We start from the raw sequence: 16413 nt of genomic DNA on the forward strand, positions 1-16413 counted from the left end.
TAACTAATATTGTTATGGAATTTTAGGATTCAAGGATCATTTCTGTTAAAAAATTGTTGAGAAACCTTGTTTTCTCTTGGCAGCGAAGGATTGTGGTGACAGGCTGTTTAAGGTGTTCTTAGGAGACCATATATAGCAGTAATATTGAGTATTTTATGGTTACTATGTATATCCTCAAGTTTTGGTGTTGGAGATGTGGGGTTTTATGATGAAAACTTACTGGATTTAGATAAAGGATTGAATATGAGTTTTGTGGATTTGGAAGAAGTGACTTACATAAGGAATTGGTCTTCCACAGCGATTGACTGAATGAATGCACTGTTAAAGTAGACAGATAATTTTAATCTTTTATGGTGTGAAAACACATGTCATTGTCTTTAATATTCAAATGTGTTTTCTATCACATTGTAGTGAATAATTATTAGTAATATTGTAGGAAATGTTTCAAAATCTGTTTTGAAGCTTTTAGTTTAAGTATCATCAAATTGTCTTTTACCTTAAAAAAGCAGCCTTAATTATATATTTTCTCATTAATTAACATCTTCCACAAACTGTTTTTGATTTTTATTTTTTTGGTTATAGGAAGAGATTTCTTTCTTTTTAACTTTTCATGTGTTTTTAATATGTTTATTTTTTATTTTCTCATTTTTGGAAACTGATTATCTTTTTGCTTTCTCATTTATTTTTAATAAGTTTGGAAAACACACCTTTGATTAGGGAACTCTAATAGGAAGAAATCAATTACAGAATCAACCTCTAAACAGTCACACTACCAATAAATTATGGTCGAAAGTGCCTGGTCTTGGAACAGGGAGACCTGTATTGTGCTACTGATTTCCTTGAGAGTCTGGAGTGAGCCCAAGTCATTTTACTTTTCTTAACCTCATAGTTACTTCACTTTTTCCCTGTTCAAATAGAATGGAGAAGGGAGAGCGATTTGTCTGAGGAAATTGTACAAGATTTAGGATGGAAAAGGGGATTTCACATGTGGGTATGAAAGATATCCCTTTCTGTAAAGGGGGAAAACGTCCTGAGACAGATGTTGGGATTGAAGGCAATTCCTTTGCCCCAAACAGCATGGTTTCTGATTAGAGTAAAGCCTTATGCAGTCATCCTTTAGTTAATTGAAACTTACTGACATCCATATATATTTCAGAAGCATTAACCGTCTTCAAAATAAATTTGTCGATCTTACTTTTACTTAAATGGGGAAAAGAGGCATCACGTTCTTCTGAAATTCTTGGGCTACCATTTCCTGGCCTTTCTTCTCAAAGAAAACTAGAATGCTGAGTGTTATTACTCCTTCTTATTTCCCCAAACTGTGATTATTTCATCATTTTCTTTCCTCATATTAGATTCAGCTGCTTCAGAATAAATTATAGATTCATGTTTCTCAACCTTTTTTTTAAATTATCACTGTCCCTAAGGAAAAAAATTGAATTAAATTTCAATTAATTAAATTTCTCCCTAATGAGAGAAATTAAATACTAACAAGTAAGAATTTGTTGGATAGACTTGAGCTTTGGAGGGCCACAAAACATTTTAATAACGAAGTTTTTTTTCACTCCCAAGAACCAATTTTTGCCCCTCTGGGAGTAATATTACCCCTATTGTGAATTCATGCTATAGATTATCTTGTAGCAAAGCCAATATTGGTAAGTATGGTAAAACAGATGGCTTTTTAGAAATTTTTTTTCAGTTTGTTGTTAGCAAAAATAGGATTCTGGTTGGGTCTATAACGCAATTTGGAAAGAATTAACATCTTTACAATACAGAATCCTTCAGTGTAGGAACATCTTATATTTCTATTTATTGAGCCAAGCACTGTTGGGCACTTTTTATATATGTTATTTAAATCTCACAACATGCAAGGTATATATTATTATCTCCATGTTAAAACTGAGGAAGGCCAAGTTTCAAGAGGTTTTGTGAATTGCTCAAGATTTCATACTTAGTAAATTGTGGATCAAGTTTTTCAACCATATCAGTCCAACTACAGGGCCAATATGTTGGGTTTTTTTTTTTATGCTTTTAAAAATTGTAAAGCATTAACCTCATATGTATAGTTTAACAAATAGCTGTGATACAAATGGGAGTAAAACCTACTTGCAGGTCAAGAAATAGAATATTGTTTAGCACCCCAAAGTATCTCCATCACTTACCAGTCTTAAAATTTTCTGTCTTCCCACAGCTAACCATAATCCTGAAATTTATAATAATATCCTTATCGGTGTATGTGCCACCTGCAATGATATGAATTATTTTCCTGAGTGCAAACTTTATATAAATGGTATATAAAATGCAAACTTTATATAAATGGTATCATGTTGTATCTATTTATATGAGCATTTTCATTCAGCATTATTTTGTACGGTTCATTTATGTTGCATTTATCTTTAATTCATTTGTTTTTCTTAATGTAAAATATTTCATTAAAAAAAATACCATAATTTTAAGATCTGTTCTACTGTCAGTGGGCATTTGAATTTTCCCTCAAAGTTTTTTATAATCATAAGCAATGCAGCTGTGAACATTCTTTTACATCCTGATGCATGTAAGGATAAAGTCTTATATTTATTATGGAAGTCAGTAGTATATGTATATCTTCGACTTTACTAGATAACACTGTTTTCCTAGTCTGTGAGAGTTTATCCTGTTGTCAGTACTTGGTATTATCAGACTTTTTCATTTTTGCAGTTTGATAGCTGTGTAATGGTATTTGGTTATGGTTCTCATTTGCAGTTCTCTAGTTATGTAAGATTGGAGACCTTTTTAAATATTGATTGGCCCTTTAGGATTTCCTCTTTTGTGAAGTGCTTGTTCTAATTATTTTGCTCATTTTCTATTGGATCAGTGTCTTTTTCTCAATAATTTGTGAAAGTTACTTATATATTTTGGATGTTAGTCATTTGCTTTGAATGGATTGCAAATATGTTCTCCAATTCTGTGGCTTTTATTTTTAATCTTTTTAATAGTATCTTTTGATGAACAGGTGTTAATTTTAAGGTTAGTGTTTTCCTGTCTTGTTTAAGAAACTTTCCTACCTTAAGGTCATCAAGATAATCTCTTGTATTCTAAAAGCATTATTGTTTTATCTTTCACACTTAGCTCACTAACCCACCTGGAAATTATTTTTTGTAAGTAGTTTAAGGCAGGCATCCAATTGGACCTTTTTTCCCCATATGGAAAACCTGTTGGTCCAGCACCACTTAAAAAAAAGACTGTCCTGGGCTTCCCTGGTGGCACAGCGGTTAAGAATCCGCCCGTCAATGCAGGGGACACGGGTTCAAGCCCTGGTCTGGGAAGATCCCACGTGCCACGGAGCAACTAAGCCCGTGCACCACAACTACTGAGCCTATGCTCTAGAGCCCACAAGCCACAATTACTGAGCCCGCACACCACAACTGTTGAAGCCTGTACACCTAGAGCCCATGCTCTGCAACAAGAGAAGCCACGGCAATGAGAAGCCCGTGCACTGCAACAAAGAGTAGCCCCTGCTCGCCACAACTAGAGAAAGCCCGTGCGCAGCGACAAAGAGCCAACGCAGCCAAAAAAAAAAAAAAAAAGACTGTCCTTTCCCTACTCCAGTGAGGTGCCTCCTCTGTCATAAATCAAAGAGCTTTGGCGTCTTAGCTCTTTCCTGAGGATCGGCAGATGAGTCTAGGTAAAAGTGGCCAAGAGCAGCAGTGGGATCCCAAACCTGCTGAGGTGAAGGTGAGAAGGGAAGATGGAATGAGGGGTTAATATCCCATGGATTCTATGGTCTTATGTGTGTTCCTTACATCATTTTTATACTTTCCTCATCCCCTGCTGTCCCAGTCTCTAGTCTAGATCAGGCACAATTAAAGTGTGGTCCTCACACCAGCAGCATCACCATCACCTGGGAGCTTCTTAGAAATGCAAGCTACAGATCTACTAAATTAGAATCTCTGGGGGTGTGTTTTAACAGGCTCTCCTGCTATGCACGCTACACAAAGTTTGAGGATCACTGCTTTAGAGCAGCCACCAGCCCTCTACCCTCCACTCCAGGGTAGAAGAGTCTTTGGCCTTCCCCTACCCTTTTCTTGGTCTAGTAATGCCTCACTACCTTTTTAGGTCCTTGGTACTATTAAGAAGATAATATTTTTCTCTATTTAGGCCTGCTTTATTGTTGTCTTTATAGGCACAGTTACTCTGAATCACTTAGTTCATTAGTAGTGAAAATGGAGGTCTCCTCGATACAATTTTACCAACAGTTTGCTTGATATCATAATATAACAATCTGACAGTTCATGGCGATAAAGACCAATGTTAAGCAGGGAAAGACATTTTAGGATGAGTTATTTTAAGTAGTTTATTTATTAGTGAATATTTTTACATTATAACTACTTTTGCCTTAAAAAAAAAGTAAGTTACAAACAACAACATTTATAGTATAATCCGGTTTACGTAAAAAATGATAGCTGTATTTTTATAAGTGCATCCAAAGAGGTATGGAAATATGCTCAATTGTTATGTTTTAACAGTAAACATTTGGAAACTAAAAAAGGTTTTTAATGGTAAAGTGTTTGGAAAGGGACTAGTGGCTGTGAGAGAGTGAGTGATTGGGGTGGGCACTTTGACTATTTACCCTCTATACCTCTCTGTTACTTGACTTTTTTTCATTGCAATGTATTATTAATTTTTTTAAGGAAAAAAAAGGTCAAGGAAATTATTTCCTTTAGGTGGCCTCCAAATAAAGAGGTAAATGCATATATATTGTCCTTAGCTGTTTCTGACCTATATTCATCAAACTATAATTTTAGCTTTGCACTAGAGAAAGGGTTTTGAAGTTTCTATCCGAGATTGGAAAAGGAATGTGGTAGGAGATGTGAAGCTGGAATAGATGCATACATGAGAAGTCATAGGCTTTAGGATCAATTTCATCTTCACTAACGTGAAAATTTGGATAGGCAATGTAATTTATGAAGATTAAGAAGAAGCTCCTTACGTGTTTTCTTAACACTGTGACAGTTTGAGTTACAAAGCCATTTTGAGTCATATCTCAAACTCTTTGCCTTTTAATCTAAATTTTGGTTGTGTCTCCTCAGAAGTAGACCTTGAAGCAAGAACTGGAGTGCAGGTAGTTTTCTTGGGAGTTAACTCAGGAGGCACACATCAGGGAGTGGGGAATTAAGACCAGGAAGGGAAGGAAACCAATACAAAGTTATGTATATGAGCAGGCGGAAAACCCTGAGCAGAAGGGGATCAGCCCTTCCAGGGATCTCTAGAAAACAGTGTAGAAAGTGTCTTGTAGTTTTTCTACTGGAAGGATGAGGAAGCTGGGGTAATTAATTATTAACTAATTTCCATCAGTCATTGATTGTGGGCTGCTCCTCGGAGTGTTGACTACCTGCCTGGCGCCTGATGCCTGTGTGGTCTGGGCATGGTGCTTAGGCAGTTGCAGATGCTTAGAGTAAGAAGCCATTCAGCATGTACCGGATCTGTGAGGGCAAAGGGCATAGGGGCAGGGCACCAACAGTCTCTGCCAACATTTCTTCATCCAATGTGCATCTAAACTTTGTATCCTAATCATTCTATTTAGTTTTGGTGGTTCTTTAGTATCACAAGTTTAATTTGGTGGTGTTTTATATTCCCTGTTTCTGATTTATCTTTAGTTTTCCTAATACAAAGAGGGTATCTATGTGATTCTGGTACCAACTAGTTCTTGTAGGGGAGTTGTCTGTTTTTAACATTTTCTTGTATTCTCTAACAAATGGTCTAAAGGTATAAAATGTGATTGTCTTCTTTTCTTCAGTTTATGTTTGTAATCTTGACTAACAGAATCAGGGACTTTAATTGGATGTAGATCCTAGGCTATAAAAGCTACTTGGAAGTTATAAGAAAAATAGGTATTTGGGTCACTAGGTATTTACTAATTATTCCTTAATACTTGTTCAAATGTGTCTTTATTTTCTGGGTAATCTTTCAGAAATTTAACACTCAAGCCTCTCTTCCTATGAAGTTTCCATTTTCTAGATTTGGTTGTTATGTATTTTTATGTAAATAAGCAGGAAAAACGTGAATTAGATATACTCTAGCATAAAACATGAGACCACTTTTTAATGCTAAAACAGAATCTTCCTGACTACAATGTTCATATATTCTGTCATAAAGATACCTTTTATAAAGTGGGTCTTGCTGTTGTGTTAAAACGGAGGCACTAAAGAAGGGAAGAGTGGGATAAACATTTACTATTGGTATTATTAGCTAGGTGTACTAGTTTCCTAGGGCTGCCATAACAAGTATCACAAACTAGATGGCTTAAAATAATAGAAATGTATTCTTTCACAGTTCTGGAGGCTAGAAGCCTGAAATCAAGGTGTTGGCAGGGCTGTGCTCCCTCTGAAGCCTCTAGGGGAGAATCATTTCTTGCGCCTTCAGCTCCTGGTAGCCCCAGGCATTCCTTGGTGTATGGCAGCGTAATTCCAATCTCTGCCTCCATCTTCTCATGGCCACCTTCCCTCTGTCCAAATTTCACTCTTCTTATAAGGATACTAGTGTAACCGGATTAAGGGCCCACCCTACTCCAGATAGGCATCTTTAGCTAATTCCCAGCTAAGGTCCTACTCTGAGGGATTAGGACTTCAACCTGTCTTTTTGGAGGACACTTTAAGCCATAACAAGGCATCAAGTTCAAGGTTGATTTTAAAGTGTGTATACATTGTATTTGGAAAAACAAAATTTGGAAAATGAAGGTAGAAAGCTTTAAGAAAAATTTTATTTTGTGTTGATCAAGTATTTGGAAATATTCATACTTAAAAAATAGTTATAGAACTAACAGTTACTTAATTAAACAACTAAATAAGGCAACCAGGAATTGTAATTAATGGATCTTTTTTTCCTCTCAGTCTCTCTGAATGAAATAATTAACGTCCACCAAACATATGGCTATTAGCAGATTTCTTCTCATTATTCTTATGGCAGTTTTTAAAGTTGATTTTTTACATAACTTAAAAAAACATTAAAAATATTTAAATATGTAACGTGTTTTTCACTAAAATCAAAAGATTCAAAAAGAGTATACTGTAAAAACATAATTCTCCTACCCACTTCTGTCTTCTCATTTACCCTTTTCTCCTCTTTAGATTCTTATGTATCTTTCCAGAACTAGTCTTACATGACTTAAAAAGATCGTTTCTAAAAGAACAAGATACTAAAAATACTGAATTGCATTCATTCACCTTTCTCCCCATATCCTCTCTGTTCTCGTGGTCTCGCAACTCAGTGGACCCAAATTGTTTGAACTGAGTATCAGTATCTTTGACTCCTCTTTCTCGTGTACAATTTATATCCCGTCCTGTTGATTTTACCTCCTGAATATTCCTTGTATCTCTTCCTTCCTCCTTATTTTAAAAACTTCTTTAGTTTGGGCCTCATTTATGCTTAAACTGATTTCTTTACCTCCATTCTTGCTTTTGTTCTCCACAATTAGAAACTGCAGATCTCACTATGTTATTCCCTTGATTAAGATACCTCACCATCTTCCTGTAAGATACTGCCAACATAAAGTCCAAGGCTTACAAATTTCTTTGTGATCCGACTTTGCCTGACTTATACTTTCTCAGCTCTCCTAACAGTGAACTAAACATTTTGGTTTCACATGAGCTCATTAACTACAACTCTACCCTTTTGCTGCCCCTTCAGTCCTGTTTCCTAGTCATCCTTTGAGACATAGCCTAAAGCAGAAGCTTCTTACTCTTTAAAAAAAACATTTTATTGTGGAAAACTATACATAAAATAAAATTTACCACTTTAATCATTTTAAGTGTACAATTCAGTGGCATTAAGTACATTCACAATGTTGTACGATCATCACCACTATCCATTTCTGGAACTTTTTCACCATCCCAGACTGAAACTGTATCCTTTAAATAATAACATACCATTTCCTCCTCCTTCCAGCCCCGGTAACATCTATTCTACTTCCTTTCTCTATGGATTTGCCTATTCTAGGTCCCTAATGAAAGTGGAACTATACAATTTTTGTCTTTCTGTATCTGGCTTATAGGTCCTCAGTTCTCACTATTATTTATTTGAAGACAGCAATTAGGAAGTGCAAAGCTGTTTAAGACTAGCATGATAACACAAAGAATGTATTGTGCTTGGGGCAAGGCTCACAAGGATTAGGCTCATTTGAGACCAAACTACTTTAGTAGTATATCAATTTATATATACCCTGAGGGGAATAAACTCATATAACAACTGATGTTTTGGTGCATATGCTATAGGCATACTTTCCTGGATATTTCTATCTGTCCACTTTCTCCTTGCCTGTCGCCAATGGAACACAGATGGAGAAAATTAAAAATACGACATGTTAGTATCCCCATAAACTCATTATTAGCAACCTCAAGTGGGTCCTCAGCTATATCCAGCTTTCCTAGTTGCTCCCCTGCTCTCTGCTACAACTGATTCCCTACTCTCCTCAAACCTCTTATTTATGTCCATTCCCCACTTTCATCCATCCCTACCCTTAGCAGACAACCTTGCCTCCTATTTCAAAGATCAGAATAAAAGCCATCAGACATAGGAATTCCCTCATTTTCTCTCTAATTTTCCACTAGCCAAAACTAAAGCCTACTGTTCATTCCTCTTATCTATGGCTAGTTATTCCAATTCTTTGAATCTTACCACTTACTAACTTTCTAGAAATCTTACACTATTAGTCATCCCTTGTTTTTTTTCCCTTTGTTGCTTTTAAGTGATTTTATTGAGGTAAATTAACATAGCATTAAGTTCACCCTTTTCATATATATAATTCAGTGGTTTTTAGTGTATTCACAAAGTTGTATTTCATTCACCAGTAGTTCCTTCTTTCTTGTATATACAACTCGTCCCTCTCAAACTAGACCGTTTGCATCAACTATTTAAATATGTCTTTTTTAATCTTAAAAAACACTTCTTACTGAGTACCACACTCCTCATCCTTCAATTACCATATTTTCTCTATTCTCCTTCTTTAAAACCTCTTGAAAGAGTTATTTTTTTCTACCTCCTAATAACTCAGTTCTATCTATCTGGTTTATCTGCTCATTAAACTCAAACAGTTTTCACCAGGGTCATTAGTGGCTTTTGCATTGTTAAATCCAAGGAACATTTTCAGTCATCTTGGTTTGTCAGTAGTATTGGACACTGTTGTATCATTGCCTGAACTACTCTTCCCTTGGATTCCATGACCACATTCTCCTGGTTTCCCTCCTACTTCTCTAGCAACTTCTCAGTTTCTTTTGCAGGCTCATCTTCTTATACCTTTTGCTATTAAATATTGGCATTACTTAAAGTTGAGTCTTAGGCTGTCATCTCTTCTCTCAATTCTCTTTCTATGTGATGCAATCCATATCCATTGATACAATTACTATTTAAATACAAATAGCTTACAGATTTGTATCTCTAACCCCATCTGTCCTCTGAACTCCAGGCTAGTATATTTAATTCCTGACCTGACATCTCATGTGTTTCTCAAAGACAACTCAAAAGTTAGCACATCTGAAATCAAACTCCCTCCCTCAAACCTGATTCTCTTCAGGGTTTCTTAGCTCAGTGAATTGTACCACTGTCTGTTAGATTATGCAAACCAAAAACTTAATCGTTTTTGACACATTCTCTTTCCATCATTTCTCATATCTAATCTATCACTGAATTCTGGCAATACGTTTGGCAATATACAGATGTAATAATATGCCTATATTTTCTTGTGTATATGCATACATATAAAGATAAAGGATAAAACAAATACGGCAAAATGATACTTTAATGAATATGTATACAGACATTCTCTATTGTAGTTTTTCTTTAAGTTTGAAATTATTTCAAAATAAAAGGTAAAAACATAGCAAAATTAAAATGTCTTATGACTTTAATGTATAGAGGTACAGTTAAAATATATGACAGGGCTTCCCTGGTGGCGCAGTGGTTGGGAGTCCGCCTGCCAATGCAGGGGACACGGGTCTGGGAAAGATCCCACTTGCCGCGGAGCGGCTGGGCCGGTGAGCCATGGCCGCTGAGCCTGCGCGTCCCTCCGCAACGGGAGAGGCCACAACAGTGAGAGGCCCGCGTACTGCAAAAAATAAAAAAATTTAAAAAATAAATAAAATAAAATACATGACAATAATAGCACAATGGGGGTGATAATGACATAATTTAAAATGATATAATACTCCAGTTAAAAGACAAAGAGTTTGGCAGTTTCTCAAAGAGTTAAACATAGAATTACCATGTGACCCAGCAGTTCCACTCCCAGATTGATATTTCCAAAAGAATTGACAACTGGTGCTCAAACAAATACGTGTACATGCATGTTTATAGCAGCACTATTCACAATAGCCAGAAGATAGAAGCAGCCCAAATGTCCATCAGGGGTTAAGTAGATAAACAAATTGTGGTATATACATACAATGAATATTAGTCAGCCTTAAAAAGTAAATGAATGCAGATGCCAGATGTGGATCAACCTTGAAAATATTATGCTAAGTGAGAGAACCCAGACATAAAGGTCACATATATTGTATGATTCCATATGTGTAAAATATGCAGAGTAGGTAAATTCATAGAGACAGAACTGAAGATTGGTGGTTGCCAGGAGCTAGTGGGAGGGGAAAGTGGGGGCAAACTGCTTAATGAGTACACGGTTTTCCTTTAAAGTGATTGAAATGTTTTAGAAGTCGATAGAGATAGTGGTCGCATCACAGTATGAAGGCTTAGTACTAAATTACTTTAAAATGGTTAATTTTATGTTTATTTCATCTCAATAAATTTTTAAAAAATTAGTTAAGACAGAATGTCAGATTGGATTTTTAAAACCCACCTCTATGTTGCTTATAAGATACATCTTAAATATGAAGACATGGAAAAATTGGAAGTAAAGGATGGAGAAATATATACCACCCCTCTCAAAAAAAAAGCCACTGTATTATAGTAATATCAAAATAGACTTTAAAGGAGTTATAAGGAAGTATTTCATAATGCTAAATGTTCAATCTACCAGGAAGATAAAATAATTTTAAGTTTGTATATACCTAATAACATAACTTCAAAATATATAAAGCAAAAACTGATAGAACTAAAAAGTTTTTTTAAAAAGACCCAAATCTACAGTCATGATAGAATATTTTAACACTTCTTTTAGTAATTGATAGAACAAGCAGACAAAATTTTAGTAAGAATATAGAAAACTTAAACGATGTGATTAAGGAGTGTGACCCAGTTGACATATAGAATACTGCACCTAACAACCACAAATGTACGTTCTTATCAAGTACCAATTTAACATTTACCAAAATTTTCCATATTATTAGCCATATAGCAAATGAACAAATTTCAAATGATTGAAATCATAAAGAATATGTTATCTGACCACTATGGAATTAAAATCAGCAATCATCTTTCACAGAGTGAAAGAACATATTTGCAGTATCTAATAAAGAACTTGTCTACAGAATATGCAAAGAACTATAAATAAGAAAAAGGCAGCCCAATAGAAAAATAGGCAAAAGACTTGAACAAGTACTTCATAAGAGATGAAATCCCCCAGTAATCATTAGGGAAATGCAAATTCAAACTGTGAGATACTACACACTTACCATTAAGAAAACTGACAGTACCGAGCGTTGGAGGAAATATGAAGCAAATGGAATTCTCAGACAGTGTTGATGGGAGTGTAAATTAGTACATCTGCTTTTGAAAACTGACCAGCAGTGTATATGAAGTTTGACTAAATATGTGACCTGAGACTGGCGCAATTCCAGTCTTAGGTATATACTCAAGAGAAATGCATACATAAACTTACTGAAGTACATGTATAAGACTGTTTATAGAAGCTTTATTTGTAATAGTTTTAAAGTATAAACAACCTCAGTGTCTACCAATAGTAGAATAGGCAAATTGAGGTATATTCCTACAGTGGAATATTACATGGCAAAGAAAGAACACACTACGACTATATCTAACAACGTGGATGAATTTCACGAACGATGTTGAATGAAAGAAGCTGGACACAACAATACGTATTTTATGAATCTATTTCCATAAATTTCAATAACGGGCTAATTTGTAGTGTAAAAAAGCCAGGATAGTGCTTATCTCTGGAGGGGAGTGGCACATTGTGACTGCATTACTGCTAATATTCTGTGTGTTGATCAGGTGGTAGTTACATGCATATGTTGATTCTGTGATACTTCATCAAGCTGTACACTTATGTATGTTACACTGAGTATATGCTATACTTCAGTATAACCCCTTTTCACGTTTGACCTTCAAACCACTGATTATATTCTGCCATATCAGGTGAATCTCCAATTTGGATTTTTATTTTCCGGATTTTATTTTGCTTCCTTAAAAATCTGTCTTAGTTCCTCAACTCTTGACATCTCATCCATTTTTTCCTAACCTCACTCTGTTCTCTATGGCCTCATGCTCTTGTTTCATTGGCGTTCTTTTTGCATTCTGCCAAGTATGCCAAATAATTCATTGAGAGAGTGGTGTGTGTGTGTGTGTGTGTGTATGATCATTTTCCTCTTCCTTTATGACTCTCCTTATTCAGTAGCCTTTTTATTAAAATCAGATTTGTGGGCTTTTCCTCTTCCCTTTGTCCTTCCTTGAACATGGTGAAATCCATTCAGACTTATTTATAGAAATCATAGGGACAGTTGCCTTCTTCTTTTTTTTTTTTTTTGGTGATACGCGGGCCTCTCACTGCTGTGGCCTCTCCCGTTGCGGAGCAGAGTCTCTGGACGCGCAGGCTCAGCGGCCATGGCTCACGGGCCCAGCCGCTCCGCGGCATGTGGGATCTTCCCGGACCGGGGCACGAACCCGTGTCCCCTGCATCGGCAGGCAGACTCCCAACCACTGCGCCACCAGGGAAGCCCTGCCTTCTTCTTAGTAATAGTCAAATCCTCCGCTGAGATCTATACCTCAGAAATAAATGGGTGTCCATCCCGGTTGCCACTTTATAGCCAATGGGCTAGGAACATTGCTGTTTTAAGTTTCCACTGTTTACTTCAGTGAATCACATAACTGAAAACCAACAACTGCCAACAAACATTCTAACAGATGATTGCTAGAATTAACCGATCATTTTAATTCTTAGAGGACATTTCCCCCCCACCCTCCACACATACTCGCTCAGCCATCAGAGCATTGCTGCCAGGTGTCTTAGTTTGCTTCTGTGTTGCCTGACTCTTTTCTGGAAGTTTTAGTCACTGAAGTATGTAGAAAGATGGTAGTCAGTGATCGCTACTCTGGTCTCCATAAACAGCAGCATTCATCTAGTAGGGAAACAAATGCTTAATATTCTGATTCAGGCAGATATTTAATTTCAACTTAGAATGCAATGGAGGTCTGTTTCATGAGTGAAAGTGTAGTTAGGATTTTCCTCTATTTGGGTTGTTTAAAGCGGGTATTTGGTGGGAGCAGGTGGAAGCTGTATTAGTGGACTTCTAACCAGACTATTTTGAGCTGGAGGCCTTACCCGCCATTCTTTTGGTCTGAGTGCATTGTTGGCTTTGTGTGTTAAAGCCACCCAACCAGCATAGGTCAGCTCATCTGAGTGTTAACTTCAGGTATTAGGGTAGTGGGTTTGGCTAGAGAGAAGTACCAGGCTTGGAAGCTATCATTATTGCAGAGTAAGAGTGATAAACTGCCAAGCCTATCCAGTTAGCCACCAAATTTTAGGATTACAGATGGTGGGCAGAGGATAGATGAAGTCCTCCCTTCCCCCTCACCCTGTGAATATACCTTTATTTTTTTTCCTATCTTAAAGATGATATTTATTGGTTAAAAATAAATAAAACAGCATTATATTTTTAAAAAAGAAGGCAGAAAGGGAAAGTCTCTCTGGGATCCAATCTTCCTGATTTCTATTGCTACCAATTTGTTAAGGCATCTATCCAGTTTCATTTTATGAGTGCATTTATTTATATGTATTATATATAGTTTCAGAACCACAAATGGAATCACGTTGTGCATTCTGCCATAAATAATAATACTTAATATCTATGGAATATTTACTGTGTACCTGGAACTGTGGCAGTTACTTTACATGTGTTTTCTCATTTAATCCTCACAATCACCGTATATTGAATTGGAGTTACTATCCCAATTTTACAGAGGCAAACTTAGGTTAAGTAGCTGCCCCAAAGTTACACTGCTACAAAGTGATAGAGCCAGGGCTTGAGCCCAAATCTGTTTGACAACAAAATCCATATTCTTAACTTTTTTCCATTGTTTTGAACCTGCTTTTTTTGTTTAGCAATGTATCTTGGACATTTTCCTATGCAAATATATATACAAATATGTCTTGTCTTAATGGATAAAAACTGTCCTGTTGTATGGATGTCCCATAATTTATTAACGAATCTTCAGTTTATGGGTTTTTAGGTTGCTTCTAATCTATACCTCTCTTCTTGTGCTAGTATCACACTGTTCCAATTACTGTAGCAGCTTTATGATTTATTTAAATATATAGTAAAGCAAGCTACATATTTTTCTCTCTAAACGTATTTAACTCTCAAGTAATTCATTCTTTTAGGATAATGATATATTTAATTTGTAATGTTTTCCAACAACCCTGTTATGATTTTAACTGTAATTGTGTTAGATAAACATTATAGTGGCTAGAATTTTTATCAGCACGGTTTTGATAAGAATAGATGAATTTTGAGTGCAGAGTCTGGCTGAAGCAGGTTTTAGGTCAGTGTTTCTGGACCTCAAGTATGGGAGTCCATGAACCTAGAACATATACTTAAATTGGCTGTCGTTGGAGCATTTGGGTATTGCCATGGAGTCACATAACCATGGTTCTTGGATTTTTGGATCGTGAATCCTTTTTAAAAGCATTTGGAAGATATGTGCCATTATCCCTCAAATGCACATAAACATAGAACTTTACATACAATTTCAGGGTATTAGGAAATTCCTGAAATCCATTTATGGATCATGGATTAATAATTTCTGCTGTGGGAACTAGAAAATACCGAAATAGAGAAGTCAAGTAGTCTGAGAAAGTCTATATGGGTTATATAACATAACGAGGTTATGTTAGTGTTTGCAAAGAAAATATTATTTTTGTGGTTCATGGATTGACAATCAGATATTTTACCCACATAGAAAGAATATAGAATTTTCCTATTGACCTTGGAATGAGAATGAGGACTTTGAATAACAGCCTTGGGAATGCCTACGCTAAACAGGAGTAATTAGAAAGGCAGTAAGGAAGACAGGCCAGGGTGATTGGACAGAGCGTGAATTTCCAAGTCACTTAGACCTGAATTTGAATCTCAGCTCTGCCCCTTACTGGCAATAGGAATTTAGGCAAATCATACATCCTCTCTGAGTCTAAATACATTATAGCTGCTGTTAACAACAACAGTAATAAAATATATCAAGAACATAGAGCATTTCTAAAGGTTAAATGTGAGGCTATCATCAATAAGAGTCACGGCAGAAGAGCAAAGTATTCAAGGTGAGTTTGGATTAAGTTTTTTTGGAGTTTAAAGGTAGTTGTTCAGCAAAAGCTAGTCCTTATAGAATGTTAAGGCTAGAAGCCTGAATTGAGATTTCACTGAGAGCCAGTATTGTTGGTAACCGTCAGAAATTTGAAGAAAAGGACTAATAAACAATTATTCCAGTTGGAGAAGATGTGTGCTTTAAAGGAGTACTCAAGAGACTATATTGGCATTTTGTAGATCACTAGTATTTAATCTTTCAACAATCATAAAAACAATGACAAAACTCATATTTATCGAGAGCTTACTCTGTGCCAAGAACTATGCTAAACACCTTATATGCATTATCTCTTTTGATCTTTACAACAACCCGCAGGAGGTAGATAGCATCATTATCTGCATTTTATTAATGAACTAATAGGTCATAGACCTGGTAAGTGGTGGATCTAGGATTTATTCCCACATTTAAACATAAAGTGGTTACTTCAAGTTAGATACTCATGTTGTTGCAATATAACCAAAAAAGTTCAACTGACCAGGAATTTTTGCACAGTCTTCATCATGTACAGAATTTATTTTGGAAATGAGGAATTTGTTAAAGTTATCAGAACAGTCCTCCTCCTACATCTGTATTTCTATATAACGATGTTACTAAAGACACAAAATTCTAAAGTAACTTCTGATGCATCAAGCATTAGTGTTTCTATTTTATGCTTTTATTGTATTCTAATTCGTTAAAAGTAGGTTAAGTTACGTAATAGGTTGTTTTTTCAGTTAACCAAATTCAATTAAATGGAATATTGTTCTAACTATAATTATTAATATATATGTTTATATATACAAGCATAGGAAAAGTTCAGTCAGTCCATTAAGTAGTTTATGCAAATAAGTCCAAATGTTTTCTTTCATTTGATCAACAGTTTTTCAGGTAAGGAACGTAGCATCTTTAATT

General features: G+C 35.7%; 1 protein-coding gene across 1 annotated transcript in view; it reads left to right on the forward strand.

Moving 5' to 3' along the window:
• Positions 1-16413, forward strand: part of OLA1 (Obg like ATPase 1) — a 167921-nt gene that overhangs the window by 102712 nt on the left and 48796 nt on the right. The window lies entirely within an intron of this gene.

The sequence above is a fragment of the Lagenorhynchus albirostris genome, chromosome 6, assembly GCF_949774975.1.
Source record: "Lagenorhynchus albirostris chromosome 6, mLagAlb1.1, whole genome shotgun sequence".
NCBI lineage: Eukaryota > Metazoa > Chordata > Mammalia > Artiodactyla > Delphinidae > Lagenorhynchus > Lagenorhynchus albirostris.